The sequence below is a fragment of the Equus asinus genome, chromosome 4 (genome assembly GCF_041296235.1).
Source record: "Equus asinus isolate D_3611 breed Donkey chromosome 4, EquAss-T2T_v2, whole genome shotgun sequence".
NCBI lineage: Eukaryota > Metazoa > Chordata > Mammalia > Perissodactyla > Equidae > Equus > Equus asinus.
The window spans coordinates 19,485,964-19,502,467 of NC_091793.1; the positions used below are offsets into that span (position 1 = coordinate 19,485,964).

Genomic DNA, 16,504 nt, shown 5'->3' on the forward strand with positions numbered 1-16,504 from the left:
AGGGGAAGCAGTTGTACCTTGCTAAAATAAAGTTGTATTTTTGCTCATTTTGCTTGCTAAAATAAAATTCTATTTCCAGATGATTTTTTAAAACATGTTTTTCTTGGTCTCTTTCTTCAAGACATTTAGTTTGACTCTGAGTAGGAAAGCAGTGCTCGATGCTCTTGCTATCCCGTAAGGGGAGAGATGGTCGTGTACTGATTGGTGTCACGTCTCCTGCTCTTCTCTCTAATACTGTACATCGAAGGAGGCCCCAGTCCAGGAGGGTTTTATGGTTATTGCTTCTCAGATCTCCTGGGAAAGACAGCAACAGTTGTCAGGAGGAGTTTCTTTTGTCTCTCAGGGCCTGTTATGTGTATGTCTGGCACTCTCCCTGTTAGAGTTGTGGCTTGCCCTTTTCTTTTTCCTTTTTGAAATGAAATGAGAACCTAAAATACGGTCTAGAGCTAAAGCCATTCACAAAGATCTTAGGCTACTGAAGTGATCTGCTTTTTTATTTCTCTAAAATCTCCCAACCCCAGATCAAGTTGCTAATTCTTGAGGCTCTTCGTGGAGACTTAGAGGTGACTTTTTCTCTTTAGTGTTTTGTGGAGTTTTGAAGTTTGTAACATGTTTCAAACAATCCTTTGAGCTATTTATAGGTGTGAAATTTTTGTGGGTTTCGTTGTTTTTCTGTTTGTTTTTAAGTGGGAAGCTCAGTAATCTTCAGAAGGAAGCTTAGTTTATAGTGCATTTAACAAGGTCTAACACATTGTTTCTTGGTGCTTCGGAGTTGTGAGTCTGAGGCGGCATGCTAGCTGTAGGGTGTGTCAGCTCACCTAGGCTCCTCCCAGCTGCTGTGCTCTTTCGCAGGAATTAATCATCCAGACAATATTCCTCCCATGCCTGCATCCTCAGCCATATGGAGAGGACCCCATAAACTGTAAAAAGGCCCATTGGCTTTTATCTGGAGTGGACTATACCCATAGAACTCAGTTCTGCCTTTTTGCTTCATTTGACAGGTTGACCTATGGTGTTGGTACCTCCAATAAAATCAAGTGTTAATGCTTTGGTCGACTGCATTTCTCATTGCTTTGCCCAAGAAGGCCAAGGACACGTTAAAATCTGTTTGTCCCATCCTGTAATTCCTTTTTCAGATTGTTGGGGCCGTGCTTTTGTTTTACATGTGTTATTTGTTTGGACTCGACTTCTGTTTGTAAAATCAGATGTGGTCCGTTGGTATTAAAGAGCTTTTTGTATTTTAAACACGTCTGATTCATGGGCTCCTGTGTCTCCGGGTTTACACATCTGTAAAGTATCTTTTAATACTTCACCTTTTTTTTTATGTTTTACATTTCTCGTGCTAAACTTAAAAAGTGCTTTCTTTCAAAGATTAGAGCCTTTGGAAAAAGGTAACTAATTTTCAAAACTCTTTAAAACCCTTAAGAAAAACTTTTTGATTTACATTGCTTTCACTTTTTAATAGTAAGTTGAGTAGTTTTTATTCACCAGAAGCGGTGATCTGTTATGTTCAGCCGCTTCGTGGAAGGGCTGCAGACCATCCCGCCTCTCCTCGTGCTTCAGCTAGACAAGGCTCAAAGCAGGGGATGCGGGCGGCGTCACAGAAACCCGGCCTCGGCATGAACGGCCCTCACGGATGGAAACTTTTGGTCTCCGTCTGTTATCTTTGCTTTTGTCAGAAGGAGAATTTATGTTGTCAACCTGATTCACCCAGCATTTGAATGCTTGCTATGTGCACGGCAGCAGGAGAGCCCGAGCCCCAAGCTGTGGGGGAGGTAGGGAGTGAGTGACTCTCAGGGGATGCTGAGCGTGGTGTGCACTCTAGGGAGGAGTTAGGGGAAAGCGGGATCTGCACTAGACTTTAGGGGTGAGCGGTATGTCAGCAACGCTAGTATCACGGCAGAAGAACTAGGTAGAGCGAAGGAAAGGCTGCAGAAGGTGCCTGCAGGGGCACTAGGGAGTGCACGGGACGTGGCTGAGGACAGGGGAGGTGAAGGCACCTTCTTTGTTAGACCTGGGTTTAAATCCCAGCATTGCTTCCTCGCTGACTGGCTGGGTGACCCTGCGAGAGTTGCTTAAACTTTTTGAGCCTCAGTTTCCCCATCTGCACAGTGGCTAATAACTACATCCCAGACTTGTTAAGGTTAAATGAAACTAAAATATATTGCCTAGCACACAGTGTAAGCACTCAGTAAAAATAGCTGCAATTATTAAGTTTTAAGTCTTATTTCCTGTTTTAAAGTTATTTTCATTAAAGCACTTCCTAGAAGGTGACTGTCCCCTGCAGTCCCACTCCAAAGACAGCAGCTGTCAATGGTTTCCTGAAGTCTCCTCTAATTTCATCTCTCTTCGTCTTTGTTTGTTGTATTTGTTTTGATTGCCGTTGTTCCAGCTTCAGGGTGTTCGGGATGCGGGGAAAGGGAAGGCTGTGTGGCATGCCTGGAGGACGAGACTGAGCTGTCTGTGTGTTGTACTAATAATTAGGAGCCACTGACGACTTGATGGGGTCTGTTTCAGTAACAATACTGAGAGAGGTCTTGTAGTGGGGAAGCGAGTATTTGCCTGGCTGTTGGAGCGCCGTGCAGACGTCAGACATGTTTGTTACACACCTGCAGTGATGCACGGCCTCGTTGGGGAGATGAGGCACTCACCTGAAGTCGGGAAGTAAGGACCAGGCACCAGGTAGGGGCATGTGGACAGGAAATGCTGTGGCCCTTCAAGGGGGCAAGATCACCGAGTCCTGAAGGGTTTGTTGCTGAGGTCAGATATGCGCCAGGCCTTGAAGAATGGCTCCGATTTGGGAAACACTTTTGGGCAGGGCAAAGCACAAGTCAAGAGGTAGGAGTACAGGGGTTGCACACGTGGTCTGGACAGAGTATTGGGTTGGGTTGGCTAGTGGTGAGCAGATGGATGGAAAGAAAACCTGTGACACGCTCCGCCTGTGGCCCTGACCTTGCTGCCCTGCAGCCCTCTGTCTTCTCTTCCAGAGAGGAAGCCTTCTCAGGGCAGAACAGCACCTTAGTCATCTCTGTATTCCCAGGCCTAGTAAAGGGCCCAACGCGTAGTAAATACTGGAAAAGTCGAATGACTGGATAATTTGCTGTCTATGGAAATTATAGGCTAGATATCCTGCTGTCCGCTCAGACTCAGGGTCTAAAATAAAATCCTTGTCTCATCCTATTTCAGTCGGCTCTCAGCCACCAGGTCTTAAACGAGTCACCACCCACTGTGTTCCCACAGCACTGGTCTGACCTCTCCGTCCCGTAATTATTTCTGTACATCTGTCTTGGGGTCATACTGCATGACCCTTACCAGCACATCTGGAGTCCAGCATGTCACACTCAGCTCTGGGGACCCCACATTGCCTCTCCTCCTTCCTCACTAGCTTTCTCTTCCTTTTACTCCCTTTTTCTAGCTTCTCGTCCTCTTTCCCAACCTCTAAGTGTTGGAGTGATTCAGGCATCAACGTAATCCCTAAGCTGGTGGTTTTAAACCTCTTTTGACCCTATACCAACTACCAACCTAGTACACACGCATTACACTCGCTTGTGCACATAGACACAAAAGTTTCACACACACTTCTTACACTTTAGCTCCCTCTGAGCTGTGGACTCTGTTATTTTTCCATTCTGTTCTATTTCCTTTTTTTAAGTGCTGTTCATGACCCACTAAATTGATTTCACAAGCTTCAGTTTGAAAAACTGCTCTGGGTGATCTCATGCGCTCCTTTGGCTTTAAGTGCGTCTCAGTGCTGATGACCTTCCCGTTTATATCTCCATCTCCACCTTCCCCGGAGATTCAGACGTGCCAGCTATCTCCCAGACGTCTCCACTTGACGGCCACTAGGAACCTCACAGTTCACATGTCCAGCAAAGCACTCTTGATTCCCTTCAGCCTCTCCCGCTCCCCCCTCACCTCTCTGAATGGTGCCGTGCTCACAGTTGCTCAGTGAGGGACAGTGCTGGAGTCCAGGCCCCCACTGCCTGGGCTCAGACCCCATACTGCTGCCGGATAAGCTTTGAGGCCTTAGACGGTTACTAAACCTCTCTCTGCCTCGTTATCTTCTTTTTAATCAAGCGGGGTTGCCAGCTGTACCTTCCTCATGGGACTAGCGTGAAGACTGAATGAATTTTTTTTACCAGTACAGGACACAGAGCAGTGGCCGGCACGTGACTGGTGCTCAGCTAGTGTTGGCTGCTGCTGTTTGTCATCGGTGTTGTGTCCCTCACATCCACTTCTGATCCATTAGCAATTTCCCTTGGCTCTAACTTCAAAATATGTCCTTTATTTGACCACGTATCACCACCTCCATCAACACCACGTTCATCTGTACAGCCCAAATCCCTTACCAGATGAGCAAAATAGCTTCTTAACTAACTCCCTGCTTCTGCCCTTGCCCCTCCCGGAGTCTCTTTTCCACAAAACAGCCAGAGTGGCCATTTGAGAATTGAAACCAGAGTATGTTGCTTACTAGCTCAAAACCTTCCAAAGCCTTGTAGTAAAATCTAGAATTCTTTTTTTTTTTTTTTGAGGAAGATTAGCCCTGAGCTAATTACTGCCAATCCTCCTCTTTTTGCTGAGGAAGACTGGCCCTGAGCTAACATCTGTGCCCATCTTCCTCTGCTTTATATGTGGGATGCCTACCACAGCATGGCTTGACAAGTGGTGCCATGTCTGCACCCGGGATCTGAACCGGTGAACCCTGGGCCGCTGAGAAGCGGAACGAGTGAACTTAACTGCTGCGCCACCGGGCCAGCCCCTAGAATTCTTATGTGGCCTACAAGGCCCTTCTTCAGTACTTCTCAAACTGGGCCATGCGTGTGAGTCACTGGTGAGCTTGTTAAGGTGCAGATTCTGATCCTGTGGGTCGCCGGGGCCCGAGACTGCATCTCCAACAAGCCCTGGGCGGCAGTGCTGCCGGTCTGTGGACCCCACAGTAGTGAGGCCTGTGTGCTCAGGCGCCTTTCTCTAGCTGCATCTCCCCCCTGCCCTCCTGCCCCTTTGTTGTTCCTGTCTCCAGGCTCATTCCTGCCTCTGGCCTTTGCACTTGCTTTTCCACAGGTTTTCATGTGATCTATTCCCTTACCTCATGGGATCGTCTGCTCACACATCACCACCTCAAGGAGGCTGGCCTTGAGCATCCTGTTCCGATCCCACCCTTTCCCCTGTCTCCTTCTCTCTGTCTCCTTCGCCTCCCTTATTTCTCTGAGCATTTCTTAGTTCCTGGTGTATATATATATTTTGTTAGTTGTTTTGTCTCTATTTGAATGCTATTTTCATGGAAGGTCGGGATTTTGTGAGTCTTGTTCATAACTGTATCCCCAGAACCTAGAATCATTGCCTGGAATGTATAGTGTTTGCTCAGATGTGCATTGAATGATGAATATACGTGTGTATAAATGTTTCCCTGTTAGACGTGGGCTTGTTGAGGACAGGGACCCTCCTTACTCCTCCTTTTGCTTTCTGAGTGTAGCCTGAACCTCGCTGGCCCTCTCCCATCCCTCCTCACCTGCACGGCTTCAGTCCCAGTCAGAGTTCTGCTAGCAGCTTTCCATGACATTACTTAATTTTTCTTAAAAATATTTTACGTAGCTAACACATGTCTATATCTTATTTTAAAAAGAAATCAAACATGGAAGAAGTCATCCTTCCTCTAGTTACTGTTTTGGTATGTATCCCTTCTAGCCATTTTCTGGACTTACACAGTGTTTCAAAATTTTCAGTAAAAAAAAAAAAAAGATGGTGCTTTCTTCCAGTATGGGGAGAAGTCTTGGCAGAACAGTGCAATGTATCATTCACCCTACCAAGGGCAAACTCCGGGGGCGTTTCTGTCCTACAGCTGAGGAAACTGAGGCTTAAAGAATCTGGTCAAGATCTCACTAGCAGTAAGCTGCAAAACCCAGTTAGGAATCATGACCGAGTGGGTTCAGAGTCCATGTGTGCCCTTTCCACTACTCCCTGCCGCTAGGAGCTGTGGGGGCAAAGACAAGAACAATTGACTCGCTGGAAAAAGGCTACCGCAGAAGGGACCTTTGAGCATGTGTTCACAGAAGAGTCTGAGTTAATCACAGGGTGAAAGTGGGCAGCGTACTAGTATTGCAGATGCAGATAACAGCTTGGACAAAAACCTAGAGGTCGGAAGCACATTTGGGGAATGGAGAGAAGTTCAGTGTCACTGGAGTAGGAGGTGTGAAGTGAGGTTATGAGAGGTGAAGCTGGAAATTCCATTGGTGTCAGAAGCTGAAGGATCTTGGATTCTATCCTGTGAACTCAGTGGTGTTTTCTCAAACTCGTGGGGGCAGGGGGAGTGGGGAACAACACCAGGATTTTGTTTCTTTGCAAAATATGTCAAACATACAGAAAAGCACAAAGAGACTGTAAAAAGCATTCTGTACTCATCACCCAGATTGAGCAGTTGGAGCCTCCTAAGTCCCTCCCCCATCTACTTAGACCCGTGGTCTCAAACACCATGTCTTTGTCATGTATACTGTTTCTCAAATTTACCCATGTTCATAAACACAGAGCTAGAGAGCTAATTTATCTAATATAGTGAAAGAAAAAAGGTTTGGTCCCACAAAATCACGAGTATCCCCTGGGGCTGGTTTGACATGTGTCCATTAGGCTGAGAGCATGTCCTGGCTTTCCAGCACAGTGGAGTATTGGAGGCTTACACCTCGTGCTTTGCCTGCCCCTTGGAAAATCAGCCATTTTCCCAAGCAGCCCAGGTTCCCTTTAGTGAGGAATGGCATTTAGAAACTCAAGACTAAACATCAGCTTGGTTTCCTAGGATTGTTAGTGTTTTCTTCTAGAACTACCATGGCTTTTTGTGTATGTGTGATGTTTAGCTCTTTAATTCACCTGGAGTTTATTTTTATGGGTATTATGAGATGGAGTCTGTAACACAGTTATTTTTTTCCCAGACAGGTAGCTTGTTATCCCAATGCTGTTTAATTTAATTATCATTTAGAAAAATTTATGATATAGGGTAGAGCAAATATCTGACTTTTCATAGTCTTCCAAATTTTCTTGACTATCTTTAGATATTTTCTTTAGATGAACTTTAGAATTCATTTATCAAAACCTAGTGAGAGGGTGCTCTGCAGAGGTAGTGGCAAATCCCACGGCTGAGGGGACATGAAGGGTGAGGCTGAAGAGCTTGGGAGGTTGGTTACATTGAGCAAAATAAGTAAACTGATGAAGCAAGTATGTAAGTATACATTGAGGATAGTGGGAGCCAGGTTTGTTCCTGTCTGAGGAGGAGATTACAAACATGGAAGGAGGGAAGATTAGAAAAAACCCTGAGGGTGTTGGATTGGAATTACAGGTACCAAGATGAAGTCATGGTTCTTTAACATAGAGACACAGTAGATATAGGAGGAGTTATAGGTGTGGGTGTTCACGTATGTACAGAAGATTTTCTTGCTAGAAGCAGTGACATCCCAGTAGCAGCGAACAATCCTAGCACCCAGATCTTTATTTCTAAATATTATCCTCCTCTAAAAGGTATCAGATGTCCTTGGAGAAATTGCTAGTTCCAGGGATCGGGGCAGGGAAAGTATAAGATGAGGCTGAAACATCTTGTGCCAGGAAGTAAGGGAATGCTCAAAGAATGGAAGATGTCAGAAGGACACAGGAGCTAGTTTGAACAGGTTTCCACTGGTCAAATCTGGGATAATTTGAGTGTGAACTAAGTGAATGAATAAATAAGTGAGGAGGGACAGCTCTCCTACTACTGATGGATAGAAAATCACCATTGGGCAGACATCTTAGAGGTAGTTGAATTACATGGGAGTCATCAGTGGGTGGATGCTTGACCGAAAACAAGGCATTGGCATAATCTCAGGATTTCTCCCACAAGATACCAGTTAGAAAGAGTAAAGTGGTAGCTTTACTGTGGAGAAACGCAGCAGAGACGAACTTGACCAGGTGAAAGTGGTTAACATCACCACTGGAGGGATGGCTCACCATCCGTCCCTCTCGACATGACGCACTGGAAAGAGCACAGCACCGCATCTCTGGTAGCGCTGCTAAGAAAGCGGGGCCTGACTCTGGACATACAGGTTGAGGGCCATCCTCCATAATCTGCCAGGACCATGGAAGTCAGGAAAAGACTGAGAACTATTCCAGATTGACAAGATACTGGTGAGATGTGACAACTTCTGTTCCTGGATGGGATCCTGCTCCAGAGAGGAAAAAGAAACATTGTTGGAACAGTTTACAAAATTTGAATGGAGTCTGTGGATTTGATTGGCGGTGTAGTATGAATGTTGATTTCCTGATGTGGAGGGTCCTATGCTGGTTATGTAGAAGAGTGTCCTTGATTTTAGAAATGTACATTTAGAGTAGGGTGATGGGGCTTCCTGCCTTCATCCTGCTCTCAAAGAGACAGGAAAAAGGTAATGAGTATATGCAGGTAATGAGTATGTATAGGTGATGGGGTAAATGGCGTAAGACATTATCAGTTGGAGAATCTTGTTGCAGGGGGTATGTGAGCACTATACTATTCTTTTACTTTTCTGTACATTTGAAGTTATTTCAAAATAAATTATTTTTTAAAGACCCTATTGAGATTTTGAATGGAATGCTGTGAGTTTTATAAACTAAACTATGGAGACTTGGCCCCTTTATGATCCTGGGTCTTTTAGTCTAGATATAGTATGTGGTGTTCTGCTTTATTTTGTCTTGTTTTGAGCTCTTCTTTTGGATTCTTCAGTAAAGTTAAGTTTTATCATGTAGCTTTTGCTCACTTCTGCTTTGAATTAGTTCTTTGGTATGTAATTTTGTTGCTATTATAAAATGAAACACTTTTTGCCTGTAAATAGCAACACTGATTGCTTTCTGTGATCTTTCTGTCTGGGAAGGCTTAGAAATTATGTACTCATACAACTTTTAGATGAGCAAAAAAATTCAGTCACATCTCAAATGCCCTCAGGCCTCAACAGTTAGGAGAAACCCACGGGGAGCCCCAGCTGCCCCAGAGCTACCACTGGCCCCCCATCCTTCTCCTGCCCCCTTTCCAAGAACTGTTGGCCGTCCTGCCCACCGATGTGGTCATCTAAATTGATCTTGGGATGCCCTTGAGAGTACAGGACAGGTAGCCATCGAGCAGGAATGTCGCCCAGGCTCCCTTGGCCTGTCCAGGAGCAGATTTAGGGCATTTCTGTGCAGTGGCAGAAGCATGCTGGAGATTGGATGCTGCGGCCTCTTGGCTGTTTGAGATTCTGTCTAAAAATAGGCCTGCCCACTGTGCAGTGGAATTCAGCTGTTTTTAGGCCTGATTCTGAAAAATAGCTTGGAGCGCTGATTTCTGTGTGCACACTTGCTTGGGCCCCACAATGTGTGTGTAGTGTTGGTGCCAGGTTTCCTGGAGCAGAGATTTGTGTCTGACAAATGCCTCTCTCCCTGACCTGCCTCTGGATTTGAGGGGTCTCCTGTGCCTTCCTTTCTTCCCCCTGGACAGGGAAGTGCTTTGCTGTCAGTAGAGCAAAGACATTTTTGAGATGGTATGAGGGGCACATTTTAAAATGGGGTTAATGAAATTTTAAAGTGATTATTTTCTACACGAGCATTAATGTAAATTGAAATGAAAAGGAAGAAAATGCATCCATCCACAATCCTGCCACCTTGAATAGTGAAAAGGTTTTCATTTTTCCGTACTATTCTCTTTGGCCCTAGACCAGATAAACATCTGATTTCTAGATAGTTGTAACCATAGCACAGTATGAGTTCATATGCTGCTTTCCTTCATCTGACTCTACGTACTAAGCATTTCTCATAGGGCTAGAATCTTTGCAATTATTTTTATATTTATATTTTATATATAAAAATACGTATATTTTGTTTATATTTTAATGTACTATTTCATTGAGTGGATATACCGTAATTTGCTTAATCATTTTCAAAGTATAAAGAATTACATTCTTAGCAGTCTTTTCTTCTTAGAGCTATCCGTGAAGTGAATATGTTGGTACTTTGATTTTTGTCTGGTTGGTTGTTTTGAGATTTCCCTAGGATAAAAATCTAGTAAATAGAATTACTAGGTCAAAATATATGAGTATTTTTATTACCAAAATGCTTTTCTAAAGAGTCGTAATAATTTATGCTGCTTTTGCTGCTTTTGTTACTGTTTGTACCAGCTTTAGCCTAATAACCTCATCAGATGAGATATTATCTCTTAGTTTTGTGGAAAAGTTTAATAGCTATAAATTTGTGTCCCCATTTTTGCCAGCATGTGTTTGATCATGGTTGCAGGTGGGTGTTTTTATAGCTTGCATGGCTAATATGGGGCAGCTTGAACCCTCAGAGAGCAGACTTGTTGGATCTGCGGCATTCTGGTGGACTTCCTATCCTCTACACCACTGACTCTTCAAATTCTGGCTGAGTTGGTTCCTTAAGCTGCTCTGTGGGCTCCCAAGCCAGGGAGCAAGCCAGCACCATCAGCACATCATCTTCTTCTAAAGGCCTAGTTGTACTGAGACGCCTGTTAGTCACTGAGAAGGATCTAGGCTCTGCCAGTCTGCAAACTGGACATAGAATTTGAAATATCAAATCAAGTCACTGGGCAAATCTTTGTGTCTGATCTACTTAGGAAGATCCCATGTTTGCACACACATAAAGCAAATAACATAGATATTCCACGTGTGACCTGTCAACTCCAGTCTAGCAAATTTCAAGAGTCCTTTCTAAAATGCTTCTCCATCTGTGAGCGTCTTGCTGCTGTTGCCAGAAGAACAGACTGGATTCTAGGGGGCATTCCATACCACACCTCTCTGTTTACTATGAATTCTTTTCTTGTTTAACTTGTCTGAGCCTCAGTTTACAGAAAGGCGCACTGATACTTCTTAGAGCATGGTGAAGATGAAATCCATTAACATTTATGTAAAGCACTGGGTACAGTGTGTGACTTGTGTCAGACATGCAGTAAATAGGCAGTAACCGTAGTTATTATAGATCTGATACAAATGTTTGTCAGGATTTTTGAAAACCTGGATTTGGGTGCTTCTTGTTCAGTTTGTGGTACAGTGAAAGAAACGAACATGGGCGTTAGAACCAAAAGAATTTGAGTTTTAGAGTATCAGCTCCAGTTTATCCTAGAAGAGTGATTTTTGGCAGATTACATAATTTAGCTAGTTTTATTTTCCTTGTCCATAAGTTGAAATATATGTAAAACCACACAGTGCCTAACATGTAGAGTAAATAGTAATTATTATGGCATCGATAGCACATACCTTAGATAGTGGTTAAAGGCAAATTTACTAAGTTTTGTTTTTACTGAGTGGAGAAAAGCCAACGAATTCTCTGCTCTAAGGAAGACTTGTGGAGAAGATCACATTTCAGGAGCTCTTGAGATTATGAGAGCTGGGTGACCTGACATGGTAGGAGGATTTGTGGCCCTAGGGGTGCGTCAGAGAAGGCTTTCACGGTGAGGGGGGTGGTGGCACAGGGGCTGAGCAGGTTTGCTGGAGAGGGCGGAGAGGAGCAGAAAGTGGCTTGGGAACGGCCAGAGGGCTTCAAGGCAGGTGGAGAGGGCAGCACTGTCCAAGTCACAGGTGAAGAAAAGCTGTCCCAGGTGGTTAGTGCTAGGAAGAGACCTTCTGCAGGTGCTGCTCTGGTCCAAGAGAGATGACAATGGCACTGGCAGGGCTGGAGGGGTAAAGGGCAGATACGCCTCCACAGAAGGTGGAGAAGTAGCAGGATTAGGTTCCATCAATGCAAAGAGGAGAGGAGGAGGTGAGTGTGGGGTTGTTCTGAAGCTAAAAAGCTTGGACTGTCTGAGAGATGATCATGGTTTTCCTTGAGAATGGGAAGTGGGTGAGTTGAAGAAAGGACAGTTTTGTCATTGAAAATGAGTTGGTGACTGCCTAAGAATAAATATATTTTGTCATCTTTATAGAAATTATTCCAGGCACATGTGACACTGCCCCAAGTCTTTATATGCAGAAGTGACCGTTTCGTCTCCCCACTACCACCTACGGAGGGCTACAGACCTTGTCTTCTGTCTCTGCTGGTCATTGAAACCATTGCGGTATGGTTACTAAGTCCTGCAGCCAGCACCCCACCCCATCCCTCACATGCAGAGCCTGGTACCTGCTGCTATTCTGTTTTGGGTATCCCATCCAGTTGGTTTTTTTTTTTTTTTTTTAATTTTTTTTTTTTAAGATTTTTAAAATTTTTTTCCTTTTTCTCTCCAAAGCCCCCCAGTACATAGTTGTATATTCTTTGTTGTGGGTCCTTCTAGTTGTGGCATGTGGGACGCTGCCTCAGCGTGGTTTGATGAGCAGTGCCATGTCCGCACCCAGCATTCGAACCAACGAAACACTGGGCCACCTGCAGCGGAGCGTGCGAACTTAACCACTCGGCCACGGGGCCAGCCCCTCCCATCCAGTTTTGAACCCTAGACGTTTCTTGCTTTCTTGCAGTTTGTGCATTTTGACTGACATTTCTAGGTGTTTTGTTGAGGGAGGATTTTTAGTCCCTCTGGTATGCCATATTGCATGAAATAGAAGTCTCTCACTCCCCGAGTGATAATATTCTACTCTGAAATCCTAGGAACGAGAGAAGAACTATATTAGTCAGGGTCCTGGTCGGAAACAGATGGCACGCTCAAACTGGGTAATTCTAGGAGCATTTAATTGTATCATTCAGAGTTCGTTCAGGAAAAGGGAAGCTTTCTATTCCAGGTATGAAGAGTTTTGAGAGAGGAATTAAGAACCGGGGTGGGGAATGTCAGGGAAGCTGCTCCTGATCATGGCAGGCTGAAGTACCACGGTGAGTGGTTCTCCTGAGCTCCTAGGAAGCCGCTGGGAAACTGCGTCTGCTGCATCTACCTCTGGGAGTATCACCCTCTCCTTTTCTTCTGCCTCCAAATCTCTCTTGTGCTTCTCTTTGCAAACTCTAACCCAGAACCATGCTGGAAAAGGGGTTCTGAAAAGGTAGCTCCCAGCTTCTGACCTGCAGAATAGAACTTAGAAAGACAGTGATCACGATGCTATTGAGCTGACCACAGTGCAGAACTGGGACTGTTTACGAAGGGGAGCAGGGTTTGGAAACACCAGTGGAGAAAGTGGAGTCTCCTGGACCAGCAGTAGCAGGAGTTGTTACTAGCCCTTGGCCTGAAAGGCCAGAGGAGGAAGCAGTTCCTGGAGCCTAGGGAAGTGGCTGTTTAAGTTGCCCAGCTGGAGTGTGGCCGTTGGTGGAACGTCTCAGCCAGCCCCAGAGACTGTGGGGTAGGGGCCAGGACAGTAAATTCTTCTTTCTCACTCTCTTCCTGCCTCTTTCCAGCGAAACTGGGCCGGAAGCCGGAGGGACAGTGGAGCCTCTTGACAGTCCCTACTGTGCCCCCTCCCAGGGTGGTGGGGTTGGGTGAGGAGTGAGGCTGGAGGACAAACAATAATCCACCAGACAGGGGCCATAACTAGAAGCATATATGTTGTTAATATCTTGAGGACTGAAGCATTTTTTCATGGCAAGGAAGGAGAATAAGCAGAAAATCAATGGTTAAACCTGAAATGAAAGAGGAAGCAGGTAGTTGAAAAGATCTCTTGAGGAAACTTTCTAGAAGACAGCTTGGAGAACTTTCTGGAGAAGAGAATGGATTGGAGAGTGAGATGATGTTGGACACTTGAAGAATGGCAAAGAAAGCTAATGTTGGTCTTCTATAAGACAGCAAGGTTGTTGGCCCCGTGACAGCATGAAGGGTGCAGGTGGGGAGCAGTGCTTGTGGCCAGGTCGGTGTGGGCTCTGGACCATCAAACATAAAGGCACTAAGTTCTGGACCTCGCTAGTGTGCCTCCACAGCCTTTCTGAAACCATTCAGAAAGTTAGGAAAATATGAGAAAACCAGGAAAGGGGCAAGTCAGGGAAAGGGGGCATTGGGGAGGGAGGCGTGTCGGTAAACCTCTCTTTCAGAGTATGTATACAGATTTCTCATGGGTGACTTACTTCCTTTGGAGTGTCAGATTTTCTTTATTCACACCAGGACATTCGGGCATTTGTCATTATTAATCATGATGCTTTAAAACTGATTACACTGAAGCTTGCTTTTTTTAAGTGATGGATTAGTGTTGGAATGACCTATTAGTAGCTTATTTTATATGCTAATGTAAAGCTAGAATACTCTGGCTTTACATTTTCAATTGCTGGTATACTTGGTTTTCCTAATTGCTTTACTTGGAACTCCCAAAAAAAGATGAACTTGCACCCACTTTCTGGTGATCAGATACTTCACAGATACTGAGAATATTTAGTTTGAGTGGTACCCTGTGGGAGGTATTTGGCTGTGAATTTTTTTTTCGTCTAGTCTATAAACCAGAATTATAATAGAGAGGAGAACGACATCGTACAGGACAGAGAATCTCAGAGAATGGCTGAAAACAGGCCTCCGGAGGAATTGTACCAAAATCTGTCTCCCTCTCTGGAGACAGGATCCTCTCAGGAGCCGGGCAGCCTGAGGCGGGGTGTGCTGTTAAGGTGGTCTTCAGCTCTTAGGAGCTCCTGTTTAGGGAAAATTTGGAGTAAGTTTATATCCTCAGATTTTCAGAGGCCTGATTAGAAGGGTTACTTAAACAACATGTAAAGTATTTATTTATGGAGAGATTCTCTCCTGAGGAAGCTTTTCATTAAACTGCCAGATTTAGTCTTTTTGGTCAATTTAACCCATCAGCCACCTTTTCTCCTGTGAGAAGGTCCCAGTTGGGTAAGAGCTAGGGTAGAAGCACAGGACAAAAAGGTGTGGACAGATCCTTCCTGACGGAGCTAGACCATGGGGGAGGTCCTTGTGACAGGGAGGCAGGGGAGGGACGTACTTACAAGTGTTGTTGGTGGTCACTCACTTTCAAGGCTGACCTCTGTCTGATAGGACCGCATCATTGATCATTTGGTAGTGTGGTGTGGAGAACCGGCCTGAGGGCACCGACCGCCAGACCCAGTGCTCGGGAGGCTGGTGGACTCTGTGCTTCGGTTTCCTCATCTGCAAAAGGCGGATGCTGGCCTTGTGAGGGTTAAATGAGTGAGTGCGCCTCAAGTGCTGGTGCAGCATCAAGCATTACAGTCAGCACTTGGTAGCTGCTGTCTGCTGCCCAGCAGATTCGTTGGAACACAGAGAATAGTCTGCTGCAGAAGCAGTTTGAAGAGGATGAGAAGTGGTTTCCTTTAGAGTCTGAGACTGTTTGTACTTGAGTGTTTAAAGATGACTTTGGGTCATGTGATTATATCATCAAACTTAATATCAAAGTAGTAGGCCTTTGTCTGGCAATTTCAGACAGGATATTTCAGGAAGAAGTGGGTCAGGCTTTCAGAGTTTGGAGTTACTGACCATCTTGAGCTATGATCCATGTTTACTTTCTGAAGTTGCTGCATGGACTCAAATTGGTTTTTTTCCCCTTGGAACTGGACCCGGAGAATTTTTCAGGGGGGGACATCAGCTTCCTCCAGCTCTGCTTTTAGGTTGATCTATCTTCCTGTAATTCTCTCACCTCACCGCCACACCACCACCTCTGAGCATCTAAGTTCTAGCCTAGCTCTCTGAGGCCTAATTCTTGTACCATTTACTGGCTCACAGAATGCCTGCCATGTGCTTCTTACTGTTTTAATGGCCTGAGGATTATGGCAAGGCACAAAGTCTCTGCCTTTTAGGAAGTTTACATTCTAGTGAGGGAGAGACAGACAGTACACAAGGAGCGTATCTCTGTCTGTCCGGAATAAGACTGGGGAGGAAATAAAGCGAGGGAAGGAGATCAGGAAAGCCCAGGGGAGGGTGTGGGGTTAGCTGTTTTTGATAGGATGGCCAGGGAAGGCCTTACCAATCAGGTGAAGTTTGCCCAGAGACTGGAAGGATGTAAGAGGGGCAAGCCATGTGGCTATGGAGGAGGGGAAAGCAGATTCCTCTGTCAAATGCTTTTGGCCTGTCCCAGGAGCAAGGAGACAGTGGGACCAGAGCTGCGAGTGGTGGGGAGGGGCTGTCAGCGAGGCAGTGGGGTGGGGGCGGGGCCTCCCAGACCAGCTTGCTTGGATGGAGATGGGGAGCCACTGCAGGGCTTGGAGGCTGGGAATCCCACTTACCTTTCAAAAGGATCACTGACTTTCCTGCTGGCACTTACATTTTCTGCTCCCCCAGCAGAGGGAACTAAGAAACTAGCTTCATAAGCCACCGTGGGAGAATGTTGTCCTAACTTACCCTAGCCCATGTGTGTTTCATAACATCTTCTTTAAATAATTGATTTTAAAGTCATTTGGAGCAGCTTGGCCTTGTCTTATTCATCTCTGACTCTGAAGGAGACAAGCCCAGGCAAAAGACCAAATAAAATCAGCTCTTGATTAATTGTTTAAGAAGAGCGTTACCTTACATGCTAATTACATTGGCAAAGATGATGCAAAGTGTTGACCCAGTCACATGACTTTGGGAAGCATCCTGGGCTTGATAAATTCTTATTTTCCTCTGTATCTTTTGCGGTTCTCCAAAGTGTTTCAATTCCCTCTTCCATAGTAATTGCCAGTAATAATATTG

At 45.2% G+C, this 16,504-nt stretch overlaps 1 protein-coding gene across 5 annotated transcripts in view; it reads left to right on the forward strand.

The window, feature by feature from the left end:
• TCF20 (transcription factor 20) overlaps positions 1–16,504 on the forward strand; it is a 186,102-nt gene that overhangs the window by 114,032 nt on the left and 55,566 nt on the right. The gene's annotated exons all lie outside the window — the stretch shown is intronic.